Below are 24,756 nucleotides of genomic sequence, written 5' to 3'. Positions count from 1 at the left end.
GTAGAGTGTAGCACAGACAGACAGCAGAGGGCGCTCCAACTAAAAAAAACAACAAACCTCTTACAGATTATGTCACAAGGTTGAGAAGTCCCCTGAAAATAAGTTTGAGGGTTTCTAGAATCTCTAATTGAAGGAGGTACTCCATATACTAAAGCAGACCATAGGAGAGGTGGCTAATTTTTCAAATGCCAAAAACTAACAAAAAATAGCAAGGAATACAAAAAACAAGAGAGAAAAACCCAATCAATGAAACAATCTCCAAAAACTGACCTAGAAGATATAGAGATAGATGGGACTGGGGTTGTGGCTCAGGGGTAGAATACTTGCCTCGCCAGCATGAGTCCCTGGGTTCGATCCTCAACACAACATATATAAATAATCAAATAAAATAAAGGGATCGTGTCCATCTACAACAGCTTTTTTAGTGCCCAGAAGTCAGAGCAATTCCTTTTCTCTCACTCTATGTCCTTCAAATTTTCTAAATTTTTGCTCAGTCTTAGAAATAATAGAAATTTCCAAATGCACACCACATCACACAAACATAAACCCTCAGACTTTTACGCCCATGTGCAAAAATACACATATTAACAGACTACTGTTATAGCCATAAGAAAAAAAAAAAAAACACAGAACAAACAAAATAAAGAAATTCTTTCTAACACATGGTGATTAAGGCCAAATGAGTGGAGATGAAATCCTTCAAGGAACCAAGAGAGGTTTCATCCTACAGGAAACAGAGCTATGCATGACTAGCTCTGTTTCAAATAAGGATTATTATTAACTAGAAAATATCCACGGATTTTCATTTTACTCAACAAATCAGAGATTTGAAATCAAGTGAGCCCGCCTCAAAAATTTTAAAATGCACATTATCAAGGATATTCCAGTGTGTTCATGGATTCATAAAGGAATCAACAAAAGCCACACTTATTAAAATATAAGCTTCCCCCTCATTTGGCTCACATGTCAAAGGGCCTTACTTTGCTTTTATTGGTTCCCCTTTGACAATAAGCTCAACCAGGATAAATGACAGAAATACTTCTCCTTTGCTGCTTTCTGATGGTGAAGTGGACAGCTTGGCAGGCTGGACTGGAGCTGTGTCCCTCAAGGAAATGCAAGCCTTCACTTTTTGGCCCCTCCCTTTCCATTTGTGTCCTTAGTGACTCAACTCCCCACCTGCTGGGCACAAAGCCCAGCCCTAACAGGAAGTGCTTGTCAAGGGCCCTGAGAGCCACTGTGAGGGATGGCTGGGCTCTCTGGAGAAGCTGGAAGTTCTAACCCTCTTTCTGCTTTACTAATAGGGAAACATTGACAAACCCAGCCCTGATGCAAGAAAAATAGGCTCTTTCTAAAGAGAACCACATCGGCACATCACGTTGGCAATGCCATACTCAGAATTCCAGGGATTGCCAGTGTCCCTGAACATGACACAAAGCTACTCAACAGGAAGGATTCAGTTGTGACAGATGCTTCCCAGCCTGAGGCACATTGCTCCCAAGATCTCCTGGGAGCATATATATGTTTACATGTGGCACTTCGGCAACCCCCCAGCAGGCAAATCCTGTCCCTTAAAAAGAACACAAGAGTGTGTTTAACCCAGAGTTATTCTGTGGTTTCCATTTAAAACCTTGGCAGGTAGAACAAGCCTCTACTACCCACAGGCTGAGATTGCAGAACTGGGGGAGAAAAACTACCGATGAGGGGTGGGGTGAGAGCTGCACATGAGAACTCTTTGGGGCATGCAAGAGGCAGAAGCAGCATCAGAAGTAAAGCCCCACTTCCCCTGGACAGTCTGTCCACAATCCAGCTGACCCAGAAGGACACCACCTCCAGCCTTAAGCTGTGAGGGCCGACTGCACTATGTGTGATGAGAGAAAGTCCATATGGCATAAATTTTTCTCTTCTTTCTCAGCATGCAATGTATCTGCCCTCAGTCAAAACTCAACCATTCTACAAAACACAAGAACCAGAAACTTTGATCTAAGACCTAATGACCACCCCAGGTTCTCATAAAAATAATTGTACATGAGCAACCACATGGAACTCAAAGTAGCTCACCACCTTCCAATCCCTTCTTTGTGTTGAGAGGAAGTATTTTCTGACATGAGCCAATTCCCCAATCCCACTGGGGCATCCATGGTTGGGAAGGTTCGTATCCTCTGTTGAAAACTAATCCTCTACCTCCTGATTTTGTTTTCATCTTTCCTGAAATCCCATAAGAAGAGACAAAAAGTTCTTAACTTTCTTTCTATGTAAGTATCAGGCTATTTAAAGAGACTCTTTATGTCCTTGGTCAGGATCCTGTCTCTGTTGTCCCTATTGGAGAGGCACTTACTTCTTTCAGATGGGAGGGTGTACGTTGGCCCAGCACTCTTGCCTCTGTTTACCCTCCCATTGACTCCTCCTCCCCTAAGGTCCTAACCTGGATTCCTTGGAAGAAGACCCATAGACAGAGTCTTACATTCGGGTCATGTATTTGGAACATGATCATATGGAATAGAAGTAGGAGAGAAAGAGGTGGATCAGGAAAGGAGGGAAGGCTACTGCCATGATTGTGCTTAAGTTAGGCTCTGGCACCTGGGCCTTCAGACCTTCCAAGGAACCTTGCTTTCCACCCAGGAGGAAAACAGGGAAAGCAGTTCTCTATTGGCTTTCGTCCCCATGGGTCCAGGAGGGCTCCATAGGTGCTGTGGGCTGGAGCCACACTTTATTAGTAATTTAAAGTGAGAAGGACACTTTCAAAGGGTATTTTGCTGTGGCTTGCAAAGTCGACACCTCTCAGGCCTCCAGATCCCTGGATTGTGATCTCCACAACCCACCTCCATTTTTTGCAAAAGTTTCATCATTTACTGGCAGGACATTAAAAAAAATTAACTAAAATAAAATAAAAATAAAAACAGGACTTTCTCAATGAAACACTTCAACTTTTACTTTCCCATGCATAAGGCAATTCTTTTAAAGTAAGTCATGTGGTACAAAACTAATAATTTTTTAAATACCTACAGCACTTTCCATTCAGTCAGACAAGCCTTTGACAAAGAACTATATGTGAAAAAAGAAAGAAAGAAAATGTATAAGGCACATATCCATGAAAAATAATCAACAATGTCATTGTTATGTTTTCCAGAATGGAGAGAGAGAGAGCCCTTTAACAATAGGGAACCTTTCTATGTCCCTGAGGGTGGATGCTTCCAATCTCACATGGGCCTCCTTACCTCGTCTTTACACTTGGAAATATTTCTCAGGCAAGTCAAGAGGGATCCCCTACTAAAAGATAAACTGAGAGAGAACTAAGTACATAAAAACAGGCTGTAAAGTTCATCAATAAATACTATTAAGAAGTAAACAAGGGGCTGGGGTTGTGGCTCAGTGGTAGAGCACTTGCCTAGCATGTGCGAGGCTCTGGGTTCAATTCTCAGCACTGCATATAAATAAATGAATAAAATAAAGGTCCATCAACATCTAAAAAAAATTTTTTTAAGAAGTAAACAAGCCATAGACTGGAAGAAGATATTCACAATGCAGATTTAAAATGATATTTGTGTGCAGAATACATAAAAATACTGCAACTCAAAAAGTTACAGATACAGAAATAGGCAAATATCTTGTACAGGAAATTCATTGAAGAACATGTGGATGGCCAATAAGCACACAGAGAGCTCAATGCCATTAGTCATTACAGTACCTTGAATTAAAACCATAGGGACACATAACATCACACCCATGAGAATAAGCCAGTGACACAGTGACCAACCCAAACTGACAGGGTTGTGGAGCAACCAGAACTCTCCTACAAGGTTTGATATGTATTTACCCTAAGATCTAGAAATTCCTCCAAAGTACTTCTCTAAGACAATTGAAAGTATGCCCACTACAAGTCTTTTAGAAGAACATCAGTAGAACTCTAAACATAAGAGCCACACACTGGGTGCCCACCAAGAGGAAAAACCATGAAGAAACCACATTGCACCATGTGGTGAAGCATGACCCAGCCTCAAAAAAGAACAAAACACAAACACACAGTACAGATGAAGCTTAAATGCATCACACTGAGTTACATAAAAGGCACAAACTTTTTAGCAAAACCATCATAAAATAACAAAATTCATGAATAGTTATCTTTGGGAAGGATTGGCTAAGAAAGGATGAAAAGGAACTTTCTGGAACAACAGAAATGCCTCATTTCTTGACAGGAGTATGGCTTCCCTGGGTCCAGAATGACCTGACGTGTTTGAGCATTTCACTATATGTAAAGAATACATCAACAATAGTGTTCTATTTTAAATCAAACTTTTTATTTTAAGATAATTGTGGATTCACTCATAGGTTTATAGACATAATACAGTGATCCTGTGTACTCCTGTGTGTTTCTCAAGGGTAGCATCTCATAGAGTTATTTTACAACTCTCAACCAGGATATTGACATTAACAAAGCCAAGAGACAAATATTTCCTCTTCCACCCTCTGGTAGCCACTCCCACTCCCCCACCCTACCTTCTTAGAGCCTGGCATCCACTAATCAATCTGAATCAATCTGATTTCCATTCTTTTAACTTTGTCATTTCAATAATGTCAAATAAATAGAATTGTGCTGTATGTAACCTCTGGGGTTTGGCTTCTTTTTCCCTAACCACGATTTTCTGGAGATGCATCCAGGTTGCTGCATATATTATTGCATCCCTTTTTAAGTCTGATTGGTATCCCATAGTATGGATAGAGCACAGTATATTTAACCATTTTCTGACTGAATGATACCTGGGTGGTCTACACTTTGTTGGTCTTACAAATGAAGATGGGTCATATGGTAATTGAATTTTTTTTTAAGAAATTGCCAAATCCCTTTCTAAGAATACCATTTTGTATTCCACCACTAATGAGCAAGTGACACAGTTCACATCGTTGCCTAGCATTTGGGACTGTCACTATGCTTAAATTTTTGCCATTTTGATGGGTGAGTAGGGAAAGCTAACTGTAGTTTTCATTTCAATCCCTAATAGATAATGGAATTTTTTCATGTGATTATTTGCTATTTTTCACAACTTCTTTGCTGAAATGTCTCTTCATGACTTTTGAACCATTTGCTAATTCAATTATTTCATGATGCTGAGATTTGAGAAGACTTTCAATATTCTTATGGCTTGTCCTTTGTCAGATACCCTGTAGTTTTATCTTCTGCACAAGGTCTTCTACATAGAAAAGGCTTTTAATTTTGGTGTGGCCCAATTTATCAATTTTTTTCTTCCATCCCTCAAGTTTTTGGTGTCAAGCCTAAGAATTCTTTGCCTAGCCTTAGTTCCCAAAGATCTTTTCCTATCTTTTTGTTGATGAAAGTTTGATAGTTTTATATTTGCACCTAAGTCTGTGGTCCATTTTGAGTTCATCGTGAATGAGGTTTGAAGTTTAGATCAAGTTTTCACTGTTGCCAGTGTTTGTTTCTGCACTGAGTTTTAGGGAAGACCATTTGCTTATTTTCCTATAGATTCTGACTCCTCCGGCCCCATGGGTTGGAAAGGCCATCATTCCTCCATGAGTTGCTTTTGCACCTCTGTCACTAATCTGCTGAGCATATCCCTGTGGCTCTATTCTGCGTTTTCCATTCTGCTTCATTCTGCCAACACCACGGTCTTGATGATGTCTGTAAATAAGGCTTGAAATAAAGTTGACCAATCTTTCTACTGTAGTCTTCCTTTTCAAAATAATTATTTTAAAAGACATTTTCAAGTGGTGTTAAGCTTACATTTGTTTTTCAAATACTATAATAATAGTTTGGGGGGCAGAATTTATAAACTAATAGAAAGTTACTATGCCTTAATGACACCTTCAAGGAGCTTTATGACCTTTACAACACCTCCCTCTGCCCACACTAAAGATGACTTCCAAAATTTCTTGTAGGACTTCTTCATCATCACAGCCATGAACAAAAGTAGGTTCCTGTGGTTCTATAATAGTTTCATGCATATAAATTACTTTTCTGACATAGTGGCCTCTTTTTTAAATTTTAATTAATTTACTTATTCTAATTAGGTATGTATGACAGCAGAATGCATTTTGATCCATTGTATACAATTGGATATTTGCAGTCAGACTTGTACCTAGGGTAATGATGTCCATCTCATTCAACCATCTTTCCTGTCCCCATACCCCCTTCCCTCCCCTACCTCCCCTTTGCCCAATCACAGTTTCTCCATTTTTCCATGGTGACCTCTTATATTGGTGGTCCCCAAAGAACTTCTCAATATTCACACTTTGTGTAGTCTTCTCCCCTGTTGACTGGTTTTAGTGTTAAAATATGCCAAAAATTATGTTTTATTAGTATGCAAAATTCATTACTTTATTATATAACAAAAAAATGAACACATGGAATTCAAAATTAAAAATATAGAACTGTTTATATTAGCACCAAAAATATGTGTAAATCAAACAAAGACAAGGAATACTGCAAAATTTTCATGAGAGGACTCAAAAATGATCAAAATAAATGGAGAGATATTTCATGTTCTTGGTTAAAAATACTCAATGATATTCAGATGTTAGTTCTTTCCAGTTTGATCTAGAGATTCAATACATACACAACAAAATTCCAGAAAATTACATTGTGTATATCTGCAATCTGATTCTAAAATTTATATGGAAAAACAAAAGACCCAAAATAACCACGATTAAAGGAAATATCAGTCTTTTTTGGTAGAGAACTGATACTCAATTTTAAAATTGACCATACAGCTATAGTAATCCATACAATATATTATTGATGAGAGAAAAGGCAAATGAATCAATAGGGTAGAAAAAAGAGCCCAGAAGTAGATCTACACCAGTAGAGTCCACAGATCTTTAACAAAGGAACAGAGGCAGCTCAAATGGAGAATGGATATTCTTCTTAACAAATTATGCTACATACCAAAAAATCATTCTAGACACTAAACCCACACTTCAAATAAAAATAAACTCAAAATTAATCATAGACTTAAAATGCAAAGTCGTAAAATTTCTAGAGAAATACTAGAGAAAATCTATGCAACTTCTGGTTTCATGATGAGGTTTTAGACTCAACTCCAAAAACATGACCTAAGAAAGAAAAAAAAAATCATGGTAGGTTTAATTAGAATCAGAAACTTCTATGCTACAAAAGACATTGTTAAGAGATAACAGGTGATCCCACAGACTAGGAAAAAAAATATTTGCAAAACACTCATCTAATAAAGGATTTGTAGCCAACATATACAAAGAACTCTTAAAACTCAATAATAAGAAAACAAACAACTCAATTAAAAAGTGGGCAAAAAGTCTGGACACTCCACCAAAGAAAATATATAAATGGCAAATAAGCACATTAAAAGATACTTAGCATCACACATCATGAGGGAATTGCAAATTGAGATACTGATAAGATACGCATCTAGTAGAATGGCTAAAATTCAAAGTACTGACAATGTCAAATGCTGCTGAGCATATGGAGCAACAAGAACTCTCAGTCACTGTGCCAGGAATTCACACTGGTTCTGTCACTTTGGAGGACAGTTTGGCAACTTCATAACAAAACTAAATACAGTCTTATCATTCAACCCAGAAATCATATTCCCAAATTATTTACCTAAATGAATAGAAAACTTATGTGCATACAAACACCTGCACACACAAGTTTACGGAAGATTTTTCATAATGGTCAATAATTGGAAGCACTGAAAATGTCCTTTAATTTGCAGACAGATAAACAAACTGTGAGACATCCCCACAGTGGAATATTAATCAGCACTAAAATCAGTGAGCTGTCAAACTATGAAAAGACATAGAAAAACCTAAATGTATCTTGTTAAGTAAAGTCACTCTGAGAAAGCTACATGCAGGACAAAACTATGGAGCCAGTAAAAGACAAGTGGTTTCTAGGACCTCAGGGAATGGAAGGGGATTGGGAAGGGTTGGACAGGTGGAGTACAGGGGACTTGTGAAGCCTTGGGAGTTTTCTATGTGACACTGTAATGGTGAATACATGACGTTGTGCATTTGTTAAAGCACATAAAACTGCAATACAAAGAGTGAAACCTAATGTAAACTATAGACTTAATTAATGATATATCCATGCTGGTCCATCAAATGTAACAAAAGTACCACATTAATACAAGATCTTGTTAATAGGAGCAGATATGGTGTTGAGTGGGAGACAGAGTATAGGGGAGCTGCCTGTGTTTTTTCTGCTCCATTTTTCTATAAATCTAAAATGCCAGCTTATGATTGGCTCACAGCGGAAGGGGCCCCAGCAAACTTCCAGCTGCCGGCTGATGATTGGCTCACAGCGGCCCCAGCAACATCTAGCTGATTGGCTCCTCTTTCCCTGCCCTTTCAGACCATGGAGCTGCTCATTGGGGGACTTTTTTGGCTCTGCCCACGTGACCCAGTCAATCTGCCTCAAGAGCAGGAGGATTGTGGGAGGTGGAGAGAGGCTTGTGTTGGAGAGAGAGGCTTGTGGAAAGCCCCTGGTGGCAGTTGGGGCTCTGAGGGTTTTTCCTGAGAGGCTGTTTTGTTTGGTGTGTGTGGTTCCAAAAATAAAGTTAGTTTCTTTTGACAAGTGGCTCCTGATTGTGCCCAGCCAGACTGCGGCACTAAAACAACTATCAAAAATAATCTACTAATTTAAAAAATGATGATGATGAACTTGTTTCAGCCCTACATTTTAAGTAAACCTAATGACTTCAACTCATGCTCTTAGGAGCCTATAGCTACTATGTAAAAACCCCACTCCACTCCCTTCCTGGAGAGATCATGTGAAGAGATGTGAAGAGACCACATGGGGGTGTCCAGTAGAAAGGATGAGGCCTGGCAATAGAAACAACCCTGCTAACAGAGAGATCCATGGCCCAGACATGTGAGTGAAGGAGCCTTCTTAGACTTCCCAACCTCATCAGATATCATATGGAACAGAAACTAGGCCCTCCCACTGTGATGCCTGAATTCCTGACGCACAGATTTGGAAGTGAATAAAATGATTGTTGTGTTAAACACGCTTTGTTCTATGATATTTGTTGTTTAAAGAATGTGTTGGTCAGCGTTCGGTTACTATAACAAAATATCTGAGATAATCAACTTTAAAAGAAGAAATGTTCACTTTGGCTCACAGCCCAGAGATTTTAGTCCATAATCAGTAGGCCCTGATGCTTTTGACCTCTGGTGAGGCAGTATATCATGGCAGAAGGCATGCAGTAGAGCAACCTGCTCACCTCATGACAGCCAGAAACCAAAGACAGAAGAAGGGCCAGGGTTCCCATTTCCCCTTCAAGGGCACAACACCTATAATTTACACCAAGTAAAGTAAAAGCTGTTCAAGAAGAGATAACATTTTATTTTGCTTCTCCTCCCTGTAGTGTCCAGGTCTATGAAATGGAAAGTGTGATTCTGCAGAAGGCAGTCCTGCTGGTGAAGGCATGCTGACTGTGTTTCACTGTTCTTTCAGGATCAGCGGCAGGCACCAGGAGGGGTGCACCCAGTTTAGATAAGTACTTATACTATCCTTCAACTGGGAAGTCAAGGATTAGCTGATGTCACCCTGAGGAACGAGCATGTTTAGGGGGTGAACTGAACTCTTCACAACAAAGGAAGAGTGATGTGTATAGTGACCATTTCTAATTCTTCCTCACTAGGAACTCATCCAAAGCCTTAGCTGGGTGTTCTACCAACACTTACTGAGCACCTCCTACATAATGGGTACTGGTCTAGCATGGTGCATACAGCGGGGGAATTCAATAAGTCCCTGCCAGGGGCTCTTTTCTGTAGAGATCATGTGGGAATTGGTGAGCTGGGCCGTCAGGACCAACTGAGTTTATGCCAACTTTGCAAATCCTGCTTTCCTATGGGTCCAGAAGACACCTGATGCTGTTGTTACAAAAATAAATAAATTATAAAGAGAGTACTAGAGAAACATTATCACTCATGAATACAGAAAATTCTAAATCTCCATCTGCAGTTTGGACTTTGATACGGCATCTATATCAAGTGTGCTGAAGCTGAGCTCTTTCCCCACAGCTGCCAATGTCCCAGGAAACACTCCTGCCACCTTCAAACCCTAAAGCTTCTGTACAGTCTCTGCTCAGCTGCTTTTTTGTCCACATCTTGGCTTGAACAGTGGGAGGCTGGGTCTGGACTGAAATGGAAAGTCCGGAGTGCCCAAACCATGCCTCTCTGATCTTCCTGTGAGCCCTAGTAAGCCCCTCCTCTGAAGGCCACTAACCCGGAGTTTTAGAATATTCTCGCTGGTTCAATTTATTAGGGCTAATTTGCTTCCTGAGTTTCTCAGTCTTTCAAAAATTCATTACCTCCTCCCGATTCTCACACCACTCTCTGTTCCCATGCTCCTGAAGACTGCCTTCCACAGTGTTTGTGTTAGTGGGATGGGGAGGGAGGCAGAATTCAGCCTGTCAAATAAAGGCCTATCCAAAGAAAGGTGCTGGTGTGGTTTGAGCTCTTCTTCTTGTGTACCCAGTGGGGCCAAGAGCAGGAAATAGCAGGACGTGTTTCTGTTACTTGAGATTTGTATACAATAGAGTCTTAACCAGAGAACAGAGAAAGACATAGAGAGAGGGGAAGGGTGGAAGGAAGGAAAGAAGAGAAAGAGAAATGGAAAGAAGGAAGAGGGAGAGTCCCGATTAGGGGAAAAATAGGTTCCTTTGAGGGGCAGAATTCAGATCCAGTTTCAGTGACACAGAGAAGTACTGTAATTTAATTAATGGGCTCTTTTATTTTAGAGAGATAAATATAAAATATTTAATATATCCACCTATAAAATAAGATTTAGGCAGAGTATTGATTTAATAAGGATGAGGACATAAAAATAGGATGTCAAGGAAAGAAGAGGGGAAGGTGCTAGAACCAACATGGCGGGTGCCAAGTGGAGGATAAAGAGGCGGGGGGTGTGGGGAGGGTGAGGAGGGACAAGCAGGAAAGGAAGATGCCGGAGCCAAAGGAAGGAGAAAAGGAGAAGCAGACCACAGGCCCCAGCAGGGATCTGGGAGTAGAGTCCATGTCCCTCCACTGTCTGGTTCACCTCAGACCTCACTACTCCCTCCCCCGGGGCAGTCTTGGGGAACCCTCCCAGCCTGGTTTTCATCAGTGGCAAGTCTAGGAGGTTTGATGCAACCCTTTCTGATGTCCCTTCTCTGTCTTGCTTGGCCCCTTCTCTCAGGCCTACAGCTGACCCCATGCAGGGCCATGGCTGGCCAGACCCCCTGAAGAACTTTAGCTGCTGTGGTTTTGCTAGATCATTATCCACACTATATTTTCCCTCCTTGAAGTGTACGCTGTAATTGAATTCATGTTTACTGCTTATTTTGCCTTCGAGTCCTATGGTTCTGGAACCAAGGGCTGTCTGATTACCTGCTTCTCACAGCAGAGTCCAGGCCCAGAGCCTCTGAAAGGTGACACCGTGCTCTTAACCAAGCAAAATCTACAAAGTGTGGAATTGCAAGATTCTGTAACTGTCCCAGGCACAGTGTTGGAAGATTGATCTGTTGCCTACATGATTGCTTCACAAGGAGGAGACAAGCTAGAATTTCTTCTTCCATTTACCCAGCACAATGAACAGAGACAAGACAAGGGCATTTGTAGCTCAGGTTTGCACAAGTTATTAGAGAACAAAAGCTTGCAGATTAACTGGAGCTTGCTCAAGGACGCCAAGGAGTGCCAAGGCCTTGGGATTCATGGTGTTGAAACAATGGTGCCACATTTCCTGGGCAGATTTACAGAGTCAATGCCAATGTCTTGCCCATTGAGCTTAAACACATTCAATGCCTTGGCCTCTCAAGTTACTTATTTACATTATTTAATGGGAATGTATTGGCAGATATTGCTGAAAAAAATGGCTTAGAAGCACCAAGGGTGAATCTGTCTTATTGTTTGTTCTTACTCTTTTACAGGATGCAATACTGGCACTGAGTAAGTGTGCAAGGATATAATTTGTTAGTGACAACGAACAAATAAATAAGTTATTAATGAGTAAATGATCCAATTGCGGTTGAGTGCACACGGATGTACCCAATCTGGTCTCTCCTTCCCATATTCCCCAACCCTAATTGCCTTGACTGCTAAGAGAAATTTCTGGAGGAATCCTGGCCTATCCTTCTCACTTGACAAAGTGGAAAAAGAATGGATTCTAGTTTGCTGAAGGAGTCCAAAGTTCATTTAGGGAAGACTACTCATCTTACAGAAGGAAGAACTGGAAACTTAGGGTTAACTAAATGCAAAATGTTGGTTAGGGACTGAGCTAAGCCTGGAGCAAGCTCATACCTGGTCTCCACACCAGACCCACTTGGTCTCTTACCTTGGTATCTGAATCTTCTTTCTTTCAACAGTTGCCTGTGTCCAACCAAACAAGCCCTGTAGGAAATTTTGAGGGTATTCTTTCTCATTTAAAACTTTAACCCCCAAAAAAGCAAAGAAAACTTCTTATGTTGTTGTATATTTAATACTTGAAAGTGAAAGAGATACAAGATGGGGTGGACTTGTTTCTCCCCAATCCTGATGCTAAGTACAAATATGAGACCCAGAAATCACACAAGTAACAGCCAAGGGCAGACTCTGCTGAGAAAAAGCCAGCTGGCTTGTGCCCCCTGCCCTGGAGGAACCACCCAGCAGCAGAGCGTCTTATATCCTCTCACCCAACAGAAGGAGGGACCCACACCCTGCCCTCCCTACAAAAGAACTCAATCCAGCTAGGCTCGCTCCTCCCTCCTCTCCTAATGGAGCAGGAGCCCCTCTGACAACACAGGTGAGCCCCTGGCATGGGAGCCATTGGTAGCTCTGCAAATAATAACCAGCCAGGGATGTGCTTGCTTGCTTCTCCTGAGACTCAACTCCTCCTTGGAGAGATACTAGGTAGCCAGGTAGCTACCTGGTAGCAAGGAAGACCATGGGAAGGAGCTAAAAGTATACCACTCTGGCATATCGACTTTTACATTAAAGGTACTTGAAAAAGAGTAGAAACAAAAAGACCATTCTGACCCTCATGCTCTTTCTTAAAAGCAGGAGATGAAATTCTCATGTAAAAGACAGATGCCCTGTGGAAAAAGCAATAGCATCCTTGACCTCAAGGGTGAGACACCGCCACCAAAGTAACTCTGTACAGACCCTGTTAAAACAACTCTGTTAAGCCTCTGCAGGTTTGGGGTTTTTGCTTTTTTGTTTTTGTTTTTTTCTTTTGCTTCTTTGCAACCTACCGTTCTTTGCTCAATGCGACATATCAGTAACTACCTCGACCTGCTTCTTTGGGTCCTGGTTTCTCTATGAGGGCTGCCCTGCCTGGTAAAGCTTGCAGTAGATAAATGCATATGCTTTTCTCCTGTTCATCTATCTTATGTCAATTTGATTCTCAGACCCAACCAGGACCCTAATTAGATGAAGATGGAGTTTTGCTGCCCCTGCACATGGAGTATTATGAAGTGATAAAAGGAAAAGATTACTGGTGCCTGCAACAGTTGAGATGAACCTTGGGGGAACAATGCTTGGTGAAAATGCCCGACCTGAAAGGTCACATATGGAATGATCCATCCATCAATTTATATAACGTTGATGACATGGCAAAATCATAGAAATAGAAAATAGACTAATGGATGCCAGAGGTTAGGGACAGTGGGAAGGAGAAGAAGAGCAGAGTCGTTATAAGGAAATAAAAAGTCTCCTTATGGTGATGTAAAAAAACGGCTCTGTCTTCACATCCTGATGGATATTCAAACCTGTTCTTGATGAATTTTTGCAGAGAATGAAACGTATACACACTACACACACATGCGCATGAATACACATAAAATTAAATAAGGTTGGTAGGTTGTATCAATGCCAACGTCCTGATTGTACATCTTTCCTACCCCCATACCCTCTCCCAACCCCTCCGTCCCTTTGCCCCATCAAAGTTCCTCCATTTTTCCCATGCCTCCCCATTATGGATCAGAATCCACTTATCACAGAGAACATTTGGCCTTTGGCTTTTCTTGCACCCAAACCTAAACCCTTTCTGCTGTTAGAAAATTTCAAAGGAAGTAACTGACAAACTTCTTCCTGCCTGAAACTCAAAGGATCAGGACAATTTCAGGACACTCAGATTCTATGAACTTATACTATCCTAGGCCAGCCTTTCAATCTTTTGGCTTAAAGATTTTTCTTCGAGAAAATGCATTTCCTCTGGATTCAATAGCTTTAAAAAGAGGATGAGAAGGACAAGCCACAGAAATTTTCTGGCTATGGGATATAGATTATCTTGACTTACCTCTGCTCTGGATTGGACCATCTACTGGGTAAAAGATATGAAGTTTCATGCAACTAAGCACCGTTGCCCTCAACCATTGCTGGTTCTCATAAGGGAGAGCAGTGAATAGGTTCTGCTACCTTCTGCTGACCTTCCTCTTCCCTCTTTCTCTCAGTCCTCTCTTTCATGAACATCCATCTCTATGCACCCTGCTATCCAGGATTTGGGGTTCCTTGTAGTTTCAATCATGACTATTTAATCATGACATCAATAATGTTTTATGTATTTAATAAATAAATCTTACATAATCAAAATTTTATTAACTCTAATTCTATTAATTATCTTAATAAAAATATGGTTATCTAAAGTTGTTGGAGAGTGGACTCTTTTGTCTGTTTTGTTCACTGATTTTTTTGTTTGTTCTGTTTCTTAATTCAACATTTCATAGCCTAAGGAAATTGCAACTCAAGGGTTTAGTTTTTTTGGACTTGTAAGCTCATCATCAAGGGAGAATTCTGTGCAGACCAGTTCCCCCAGCCCAGGGCAGCTTTGTGTTTTCTTTTCCCACAAACTCTAGGCATTTTTATACCACTTTTTTTTATATCAGTTTCTAAGCAAGGTGATTCTCAAATTAATCCACTAATATAAATTCAAGCCTATAGAATAGCAGGTCAATAGTAAGAATTTGCTATTGATTATTAATGTTATGCAGAACTTCAACATAGTTATGCTTCCTTTAAGTCTCTTTTCAATATAGTTGAATTATTTTCCTAATTCAACATTTCATCACTTGTCGTTGCCCATTAGGGGCTCCAGTTTGATGCAGTTTCTCAGTTCCAACAGTTTTGAGGTTTGGTGTAGTATCCAAATGCAATATCACAGTTAATTGCCTATAAATATTTTCCAATTATACATGTCTGTGTGAGACCAGAGTTTCTTCATGTACTTTGATCTAAACAACATACAGTAATAGAGTAAATATGTGTGTAGATATGTAAATCTAGGTAGACATCAGTTATACTGTCACACTTGAAAGAGATTTGTAAAAATGAAAATTTAAATGCCTCTTTTACCACTATTTGGGGTGGAGTAATTGGAAAACAGGTTCGTGAATGAAAAATTTATATTAACATGCAATGGTTGCATTGTTACTTTAATGTTAAGATATTATTTATATATTTAAGGAGGGGGTTTTTTGGCTTAAATTTCTAATACAGTGAATATCATTAGAGAAACGCACAAAAACAAAAGTTCTTCAAGACCCTTAATTCTGACGAGTGTGAAGGAATCCTGGGCCACAGTGCCTGGCACCAATGCACTGGACATGTCTTCCATTTCACATGTGGGTCACTCCCTCCTGGTATCCCATCCCTTCTCACCTTTCCCAGTGAACTACTCCAGCTCCTTTTCCTCTTTACACCACTGACTTCATCTCAGTTTTTAACCTTCCCCCCACCACCATTATTATATCATGCCCTCCCTCCAACATTCACATTTTAACAACTTCCTGAATGAGCGACACCCAAATCGGATTACATCACCAGACTCTACCTGTAAAACCAGCCATCTGCACCTTTGATGTGTCTTGGAAAGCCAAATTCTAATATTCCCACCTGAGTGTGCAAAAATGGTGCCATCATTAAATTCTGCCACCTAAGTCAGAAATTTGTGAGTCATCAAATTTCTCTCTTTCTTCTACCACCTCTGTCAATAACCAAGACCTGAAACTTTTCCTTCTTACATATTTCTGGAATTTCTCTTCTTATCCATCTTTCCATCTATCGTATTTCTTTCAAATTTCTTGCCATAGATTACTACAAACCCTCCTAATGGGCTTCTTGCTGTTAATCCTTCAATCTTCAAAAAATCCACAGTTATCATTCTGAAATATAAATCCATTCATGCTACCTGCTGCTTCAAACACTTCAATAGCTCCCAGGACCTCAGCATAAAAACTAAAACAAAGGAAAAAACATATTTAAAACCCTCAGGCTTTTTCCGTCATGACTCAGAAGGTCTTTGTCACTGGGCAATTTTTCCTTCCCAATCTTTCAATCTCATCTTCTACTTGAGTGTCTATTCCTGTATTTTGTTGGTTTTTGTTTGTTTGTTTTTGCTCTAAGAAATTGGAATCATTTTCTTTAACGAAACAGAATTATCTATTTTTCTCTAACCACAACTTTCATCTTTTCTTCCTGCTCTGTGAGGCACCTCCCTCCCCGACTTACCACTTACCAAATTCCTTTTCATCTTTTATTATCTGAATAAGAAGTATCCTCTCTTCTTCCCAAGAGTCATTTGACTTGCACCAGCACCAATGCCTGGCTTCTCTACTTGTGCTGTAGTTATGCAAAATGTTACTACCTGGGGGGAAACTGGTGGAAGAGAACAGAGAACCTCCTTCTACAGGTTTTGGCAACTTCCTGCACATCTGTATTTCAAAGTTGTAAAAAGGTGCTGTATATTCATCTTTCATTTCATCACACAAAGTATTAAAAAAATGTATACACAAAAGTTGAGCTTTAATAAAGCTCAGATTTTACACCTCCTTCAAGGACACTCAGAAGTAGAAAGTGGCATTTTCCTGTCCTGGACGTGTGGCAGTGAAGAACCCACAACAGCTAGTCCAGTTGGGAGCCAACACTTCCTGTGTAATAAATCAGCAGAGCTGTCCACCCCTCGCACACCTTCAGCACAAATCATAAGAGTTGAAAGGCAAATGATGTCTTGGTATTATCATGAAATGGTTTTGACTCTGGCCGCAAGAACCCATGAGTATTTGCAGATAACAAACGAAGAACCTTCATCAGAAATCCCTTGGTGAATGTAAGGAAAAACGGGACCACGAAATGTTTGAGAAAAAAGCCAGAGGGCAGAAGGGAAGAGTCTAGACTCCTTCAAAACTTGAACGACAAACGGAGAACCACGTTGGGATAGAGTGGCTATAAGCAATGGTTTGTCTGAGATTAGAAGAATCTTCCAATTTAGGCCAGGGAAAGACTCCACTAGAGACAAGGAGACCCATTTAGAAAGCTTTACAACTGGTGAAGTGTGGCTGAGAAATGGAAGATATGAACAATACAATAGAAAGAAGAAAGAAGAGTGAGGAGATGTGAAGTGTGTAGTTAAGGATTCAAAGTCCTGAATATTTTTTTTAATGAACTAGGAGGCAAAGGCATCAACTCAAGTCATCAAGTTATGGAATGAGTAGAGAATTTGAGAGGAAAGAAAGTCTATAAAACCATTTAGGTAAATATAAAAGGGAATTGAAAAAAATAAATTAAATTTTAAAGATTTAGAAACACGGTTGGGAGAACAATAAACATCAGACTTTGATAGGTATAAATTAAGGCCACGTCCCTTTGCACAATCAGATGAAATGGCATCTCCAATCCCCACCCATCAATGTATGACCTCATGCTCCCTCCAGGGATCCTCCCTCTCTGAAGAACCCCAGGGTGTTTCCCCGGCAGGTGTGTGGAGGGAACCTGTCATCCTTACTCTTGCCTAAAAGAGGAAAAACCAAACCTTCTTTCCTTGCCAGAAAGTCTTGGGCTGTTAGGTGTCTGCAGCAGCCGCAGCCACACTGTGACTGGTCCCAGGGCCTGCAACATGTGGCAGTTACAAGTTCCCAGCATCACCAAGGAGAGGCTGGCTCTTGGAAGGTGATCTCCAAATCCTCTGCTCAACAAAACCTGTAGCTGTTGTATTTTTAAAGGATATGTTCCTTGCAAATTTCTAAGATGACACCTAAAATTTTGTCCATACTCCAAATAATTTCAAAAAACATCATTTCTGCCAAATTGTAAAGTCTGTGGTTTCAAATTAAAACAGTTACATGCATCCAGCAGAGTATGACCATGTGACACCCACCATATTAAAAAACAGATGACAAACCTCTTAAACAGCTGGATATTTTACCTCATTCCTTTTTACCTTGAAACTATATTTCTACTCCACTTCCCCCAAAGAATTTTCTCCTAATTTAATATACTTTTTATATTCAAATGTCTTGTATTAACAACCCTGTTATTCTCCTCTGCACTAAAACTGTCTAGGTAAACTTAAGATATGGAATATTTTTGTGTCTCTTGACAATTTTATTCCAAGTGTTCAGAGAGTTCATCAGGCTTGAATTAAACTACACTTATTATTGGTATATGATGGAAAACACATAGTAAATATATTTAGATTTTGGTTAATAATTTTTAAACATGAAAGTTGGATTTTTAATGTTTAATGTGATGAATGAGAACAAGCGTGTTTTTCCATGATCATTCATTGAGGACATGGAAAGAATTCTCCTCTCATACTTTCCTACATATATTTTTAAATTGTTTTAGCTTACTATAGCAAGCATCTGGTATTTGGGTAATTTTTTTAAAAAATAACTTTTAGAGAAGCAAAATTCACCATATAGAATCATACTGTGAATCTAGAGAGAAAAGTTACCCTAGCCTCCACCTCTTCTGAGGTGTGGCCCTGTGAACGTTTTAGTAGAACCAGTATTGTTTTTTGGAAGACAGTCTTTTAACCAGTAGAGACCAACTTGTCTGCCTCATGAAATCTGGCTATCACTGGGAAGAGCCGGTTGATGGAAAGGTAACTTTTTTAATAAGATCAGAAGGTATGGAATCAATTTTTCACAGAGGATGTGTTGGCATAATGTAAAGTATCAATCTGAAATGTTAAGGATTAATCCAAAATGAATAGAGGGGAAGAGATTTACTAAAGGAGCAGGAGATATGTCACAGAAAGGATAGAACTTACAGGTGGGAGAAACGGAAGGGAAGGGGACAAGGCTGAGAGTCATAGACTATGAAGCCACCAGAGGGGACCAGACCAGTGGACCAGTGGAGAATGAAGGAGAGAAGACCAATGCCTGGGGAATCATGTCGGCTGGGATGGGTGGCTGTGGAGACAAGCCAAGAAGAGGAAGCCAGGGGTGTTTAGGAGAATGAAGACAGGACTTCCAGGAAGAGAGCTCAACAAAGAAACATGTTTCAGAAAATTCGGTTAGGAACAGAGAAGGTCTTACCCAGAGGCTGCTGATAAATCACCAAAGGGATATTTTTCCCAAAATTTCTTATATTATAGTAATACACATAACATAAATTTCCCCTTTTAACTGTTTTTGACTGTACAAATTCAGCCACATTAAGTACATGGGCCACCGTCACCCCTGTCCACCTGCAGAACTTTTGCCTCATCACATACTGAAACCCGAAATCCATTACACAAGGTTTCGCCATTCTCCTGGCCCCAACCTTGGTGACCCTCTTCTGTTTTCTGTCCCTTTGAGTTCTACTATTATAGGTCCCTCACATAAGTAGAATTAAACAATATTTGTCCTTTAGTTTCTGGCTCATTTCATTTAGCACAATGTTTTGGGTTCATCCCTGTTTTAAGTTGTATCAGAAATTATATCCCTTTTTAAGACCTAATCTCTCTCTCTCTCTCTCTCTCTCTCTCTCTCTCTCTCTCTCTCTCTCTGTGTGTGTGTGTGTGTGTGTTTGTGTGTGTGTGTGTGTAATACCTTGTATATCCATTCGTTATACACACATAGAACCAGGAGGCTGAGACAGAAGGATCACAAGTTGGAGACCAGCCCTGGCAACTTAGCATGATCCTGTCCCAAAATGAAATTTTTTAAAAAAGGATTAGGAAATTACATACAAGAAGAAGTGAGGGGAAAGGGGAAAAAAAACAAGGGGGAGAAATTAATTACAGTAGATGGGGTAGAGAGAGAAGATGGGAGGGGAGGGGATGGGGGATAGTAGAGGATAGGAAAGGCAGCAGAATACAACAGACACTAGTATAGCAATATGTAAAACAGTGGATGTGTAACCGATGTGATGCTGCAATCTGTATACGGGGTAAAAATGGGAGTTCATAACCCACTTGAATCAAAGTATGAAATACGATTTGTCAAGAACTATGTAATGGTTTGAACAACCAACAATAAAAATTTAAAAAATAAATAAATAAAATAAAATAAAAATGCTTGTATTAGGCTTCATAGTTATATAAAAAAAAAAAGGATTAGGGATGTAGTTCAGCATTAAGCCACCCCTAGGTTCAATTCCCAGTACTGAAAAAAAAAATACACATACATGTTTGAGTCGTTTCCACCTTTTGGCTATTGTGGAAATGAGAACAGTCTCATTGGTTAATAATGCTGTTGTGAATATTAGTACTCATATATACTTAAGCCTCTGTTTTCAAATTCTTTGAGTATACATCTTAAAGCAGAATTGCTAGGTAATTTGGTAATTCTATGTTTAAGATGTTGAGGAAACACTGTATGGATTTCCACAGCTGTTGCATCAATTTACATTCCTACATCAAGTTTCCAATTTCTTCACATACTCACTCTTATTATAATTTTCAATCTTTTTACAGTAACCACCCTAACGAATACTCATTGTGACTTTTTAAAGTCAATATGGTATATTGTCTTATGCAGTACATATTTTTAATTGATTCATAAAAACATAAAAGTTGTACATGTTAATGTGATACCATGTAATGTTTAATACAATGTATACATTGCATGATGTGGAACCAGGTAAGCATGTTTATCCTCCCAAACATTTATTTCTTTCTGTATAGTGAAAATTTAAAATTCCTTGCTTCTTTTAAAAATGTAAATACATTATTGTTACCTCTACTCACCGTACTGTGCAATAATATCACACTGAGCTTCTTGCTCTATCTAACTGTAACTTGGTAGCCATTGGTCAACTTCCCCATCCCTTTTCCCCACTTCCGCCCACAGCCTCTGGTAACCATGATTCTACCCTCAACTTTTTTGTAATCATCATTTTTAGATTCTACATATGAGTGAGATTGGCAGTACTTGTCTTTCAGTACGTAATTACTTCACTTAGCATAACATTCTCCAGTTCCATTCTTGTTATTGCAAATAAGAGGATCACATTCAGCACTTCACTGTGTATATATATTTACCATATTTTCAATATTCATTCATCTACTGATGGACAACTCAATTGACTTCATATCCTGGCTATTGTGCATAATGCTACAGTAAATACGTGAGTGTAGATTCACTTTATCCTGCTGACTTCATTTCCTGTGGATATATACCCAGTAGTGGGATTGCTGGAACATATGGCAGCTCTATTTTTAATATTTTGAAGAACTTCCACGTCGTTTTCTGTAATGGCTCTACTAATTGACAGTCCTACCAACAGAATGTGAGTTTCCTCTGTGCTTCCATGCAGGGCGTAATACCCATTCTAAGGGTGGCAAAACGTTATCTCAGGGTCTTGCTTGGCACTTCTCCAGTGATGGGCATGGTTGGGCATTTTTTCATATACTTATTGGCCAAGTGTGTACCCTTTTTTAAGCCATCTCTATTCAGGTCATTCATCCATTTTTTGAGATCATTTTGTTTCTGTCAAGTTGAGTTCCTTTTATATCCTGAAAATTACTTCCTTGTCAGATGAATAGTTTGCCAATAGTTTCTCCTGTGGGTTTCCTCTTCATCCCTTATTCCTTTGCTCTACAGAAGCTTTGGAGTTTGGTACAGTCTCATTGGTTAGTTTTTGCTTCCTTTGCCTGTGTTTGGGTTTTATAGCTCACACCAATGTCCTAAAGCGCTTCCCCTATATTTCCCTCTGGTCATTTAGAAGTTTCTGTGTCTTACATGTAAGGCCTTCATCCGTTTAGAGTTGATCTTTGTATATGGCAAGAAAGAGGGATCTAGCCTCTTCCTTTTGCATATGGATATTGTTTTCCTAGCACTAAGTATTGAAGGGCCTTTCCTTTCTCTGATGTAGATCTTTGCTGCCTTTATTGAAGATCAGTGTGTTGTAAATATGTGGGTTTATCTCTGGGTTTTCTATTCTGTTCCACTGGTCCATGTGTCTGGTTTTATGCCAGCACCATGCTGTTTGGGTTATTATAGCTTTGGAGTATATGTTTAAGCTTCCACATATTTTTGAATTTTCCTGTTTTCTAGTCTTAATTTCTAATTTGATTCCTCTGTGATCAGAAAAGATAGTTGATATTTCAAGGGTTTTGTTTTATTCATTAAGATTGTTTGTGGTATAATATATGGTCTATCCTCAAGGATATTCCATGTTCATTTGAGACAAATGTACATTCTGCTATTTTGGGACAAAGTATTCTCAATAGGTCTGTGTGGTACCTTTGATTTATATAAAAAGCATATTCAGATTCATAAGGAAATACCAGTATTCTCATGAACAAAAGAGCAAAAAAAGACAATTCACCAAAAAAGAAATTCAAGTAGAAAACAGAAGTACATATACAAAGAGAAGAATGAGATGCCATTGGTCATCAATCAAGTGAAAACTTTGAAGTCACTCAGAGTAGTTAAAGCAGTTAAGTGAAAAATAGAAATACAGGGGGCAGGGGGGTTGAAAGGCAAGAGACCACAGAGTGAATGTTAAGGAGGCACATGGGAAAGGGCAAGGGGGTCCATGGTGTGTACTTGATGGCCAGGAAATTAAGACTGGACCCTGAAAGGAAGAGGACAGTGGTCAGAACAGGCATGGGAGTACAAGAGAAGGATGTGGTTCCTGTGTGCACGGTGAATGGACAGTGGGGTGAGCAGGACTCATGAGAAAAGATTAAGGGAGATCCAGACATGGAGGCAATCCATCTCAGAGAAAACAAAGAGGAAGGGGACATTCTAGAAGAGGCCGGCAATAAATCAAGGGTGTCAAGAGGAATCAGGGAGGGACTCATAAGAGATCAGTGAAGAAAAAGGTGAGATTTGCTTGAAAACAAAGAGGACAAGTCTGTCTTGGGTGTTGCTGGAGCAGGAAGAGAGGAGGACGGGGAGATGGTGCAGTTCCGTCTGCATTCCATGATGGGCTTACCTATGAGGCTCCTTGCCCAACTTCTTTTTAAACTTACTGGGGTTATTTTTCCACTGTGGAAACTAAAAAGGAAAGCCAATTACTCTTGCTCTGAAGTTACTCAGCACATACCTATCTATACCTATGTCTGCAGGGAGAGCCTACGAAATACAGTAATAGAGACTAGTAAATCATACTCTAACTTGATGCTTGAAGAATCTTCCTCACTAACTACTTCCCTGTAGACAGGCCTGGGCACATTCTTGGGAAGAAGGAAGTAATAAAAGGATCACTCTGATTTATTTGCAATTTAACAATGCTGAGAATATTTCACACACTGTGCCAAGAGGTAAGTTTCTGGAAAATCTAGGAGATACTTCTTCACCAACCTGTAAAGGTATTGGTAATAGCAGGATGCTTCCTGAAAGAACAATTTCCTATAGATTTCATTTTATTATTTGATTCCCACAACCAATGAAATTGGCATAGCTTTATTAAATATCGACAACATAAACTGGCAAGGGTTCACATTCAAAACATCCTGAGGATTTATGCATCTCCTTGACAATCCTGTCCCATGCCAGGAGCACTTTTCAGGAACAGAAGAAAAGCATGGAATGATTTCTCATTTAAAATAATCCCAGCTCTGTCTCAATTTAAGCAATCTCCTAGACGTTATCAGTTAGTAACATTCTTCAAAGTTAATCTCTTCATAACAAACCCCTCATCTCGAAACAATTTAGCTTTAGTCTAAAGTCATCTTCCAAAGATTGGCCACCTGGAACCTCGGTCTGTCTTAGGTTGTCTTTCTACTCGTCCTTTCCACCTCCAGGCTGAGATTTCTGTTCTGTCCCACAGGGAAGATAATGCTGTTTCCCTGTGGAATCCAAGTGACCCCCTCCTGCTCCATAGAGGAAAGGTCACTGCTGTCTTGTGGCTGTAGCCATGGTAAAGACTCAGCCAAGGAGACCACATTCTTCATGTGTGGAATTCTTCATCTCGATATCTTATCATTTCTTTTGCTTCTTTCATTGGACAAATCCTTAGTTCACCAACAATCCATAAGACCATGCCTCAACTCAACTCAGGGAATTTGTTTTCACAGCCTCCTCAGGGATTCACACACATTGGTAAAAAGACCCAAAAAAGCTTCTCTTGGCATTTCCTCAAAATGTTAAGCAGAATTACCACATGACCCACTGATTCGACTTGTAGGTATATATTCCCCCCCCCAAAAAAAATGAAGACATGCTACACCAAACAAAGGTATCCATGAACAATCACAGCCTCATTATTCATAACAACCAAAAAATAAAAACAATCCAAATCCACATCAATGATGAATGGATAAAGAAATCATAGTCTATTCATACGAAGGAATATTGTTCAGTCATAAAAAGGAATGATGCACTGATCCATACTACAACATGGAGGAACCTGGAAAACATACCAAGTGGAAGAAGTCAGTCACCAGAGGACAAATATTGCCTGATTCCATTTATATGCAACATTTAAAACAGGCAAATCAGTAGATGCAGGAGGGAGATCAGTGGTTTGCAGGGTCTGAAATAAAGAATGAAATACAGGTTTTCATTAAGAGATGATGAAAGGAATGAGATTGTGGTGATGATTCCATCACTTTCTGATCATACTAAAAATATCAGTGAATTGTGGTCTAAGGTG

The sequence above is a fragment of the Marmota monax genome, unplaced genomic scaffold (genome assembly GCF_021218885.2).
Source record: "Marmota monax isolate L192 unplaced genomic scaffold, Marmota_monax_Labrador192_F-V1.1 WCK01_AAM20220418_F8-fsc00201, whole genome shotgun sequence".
Lineage (NCBI taxonomy): Eukaryota > Metazoa > Chordata > Mammalia > Rodentia > Sciuridae > Marmota > Marmota monax.
Note: the sequence above shows the minus strand (reverse complement) of the source record.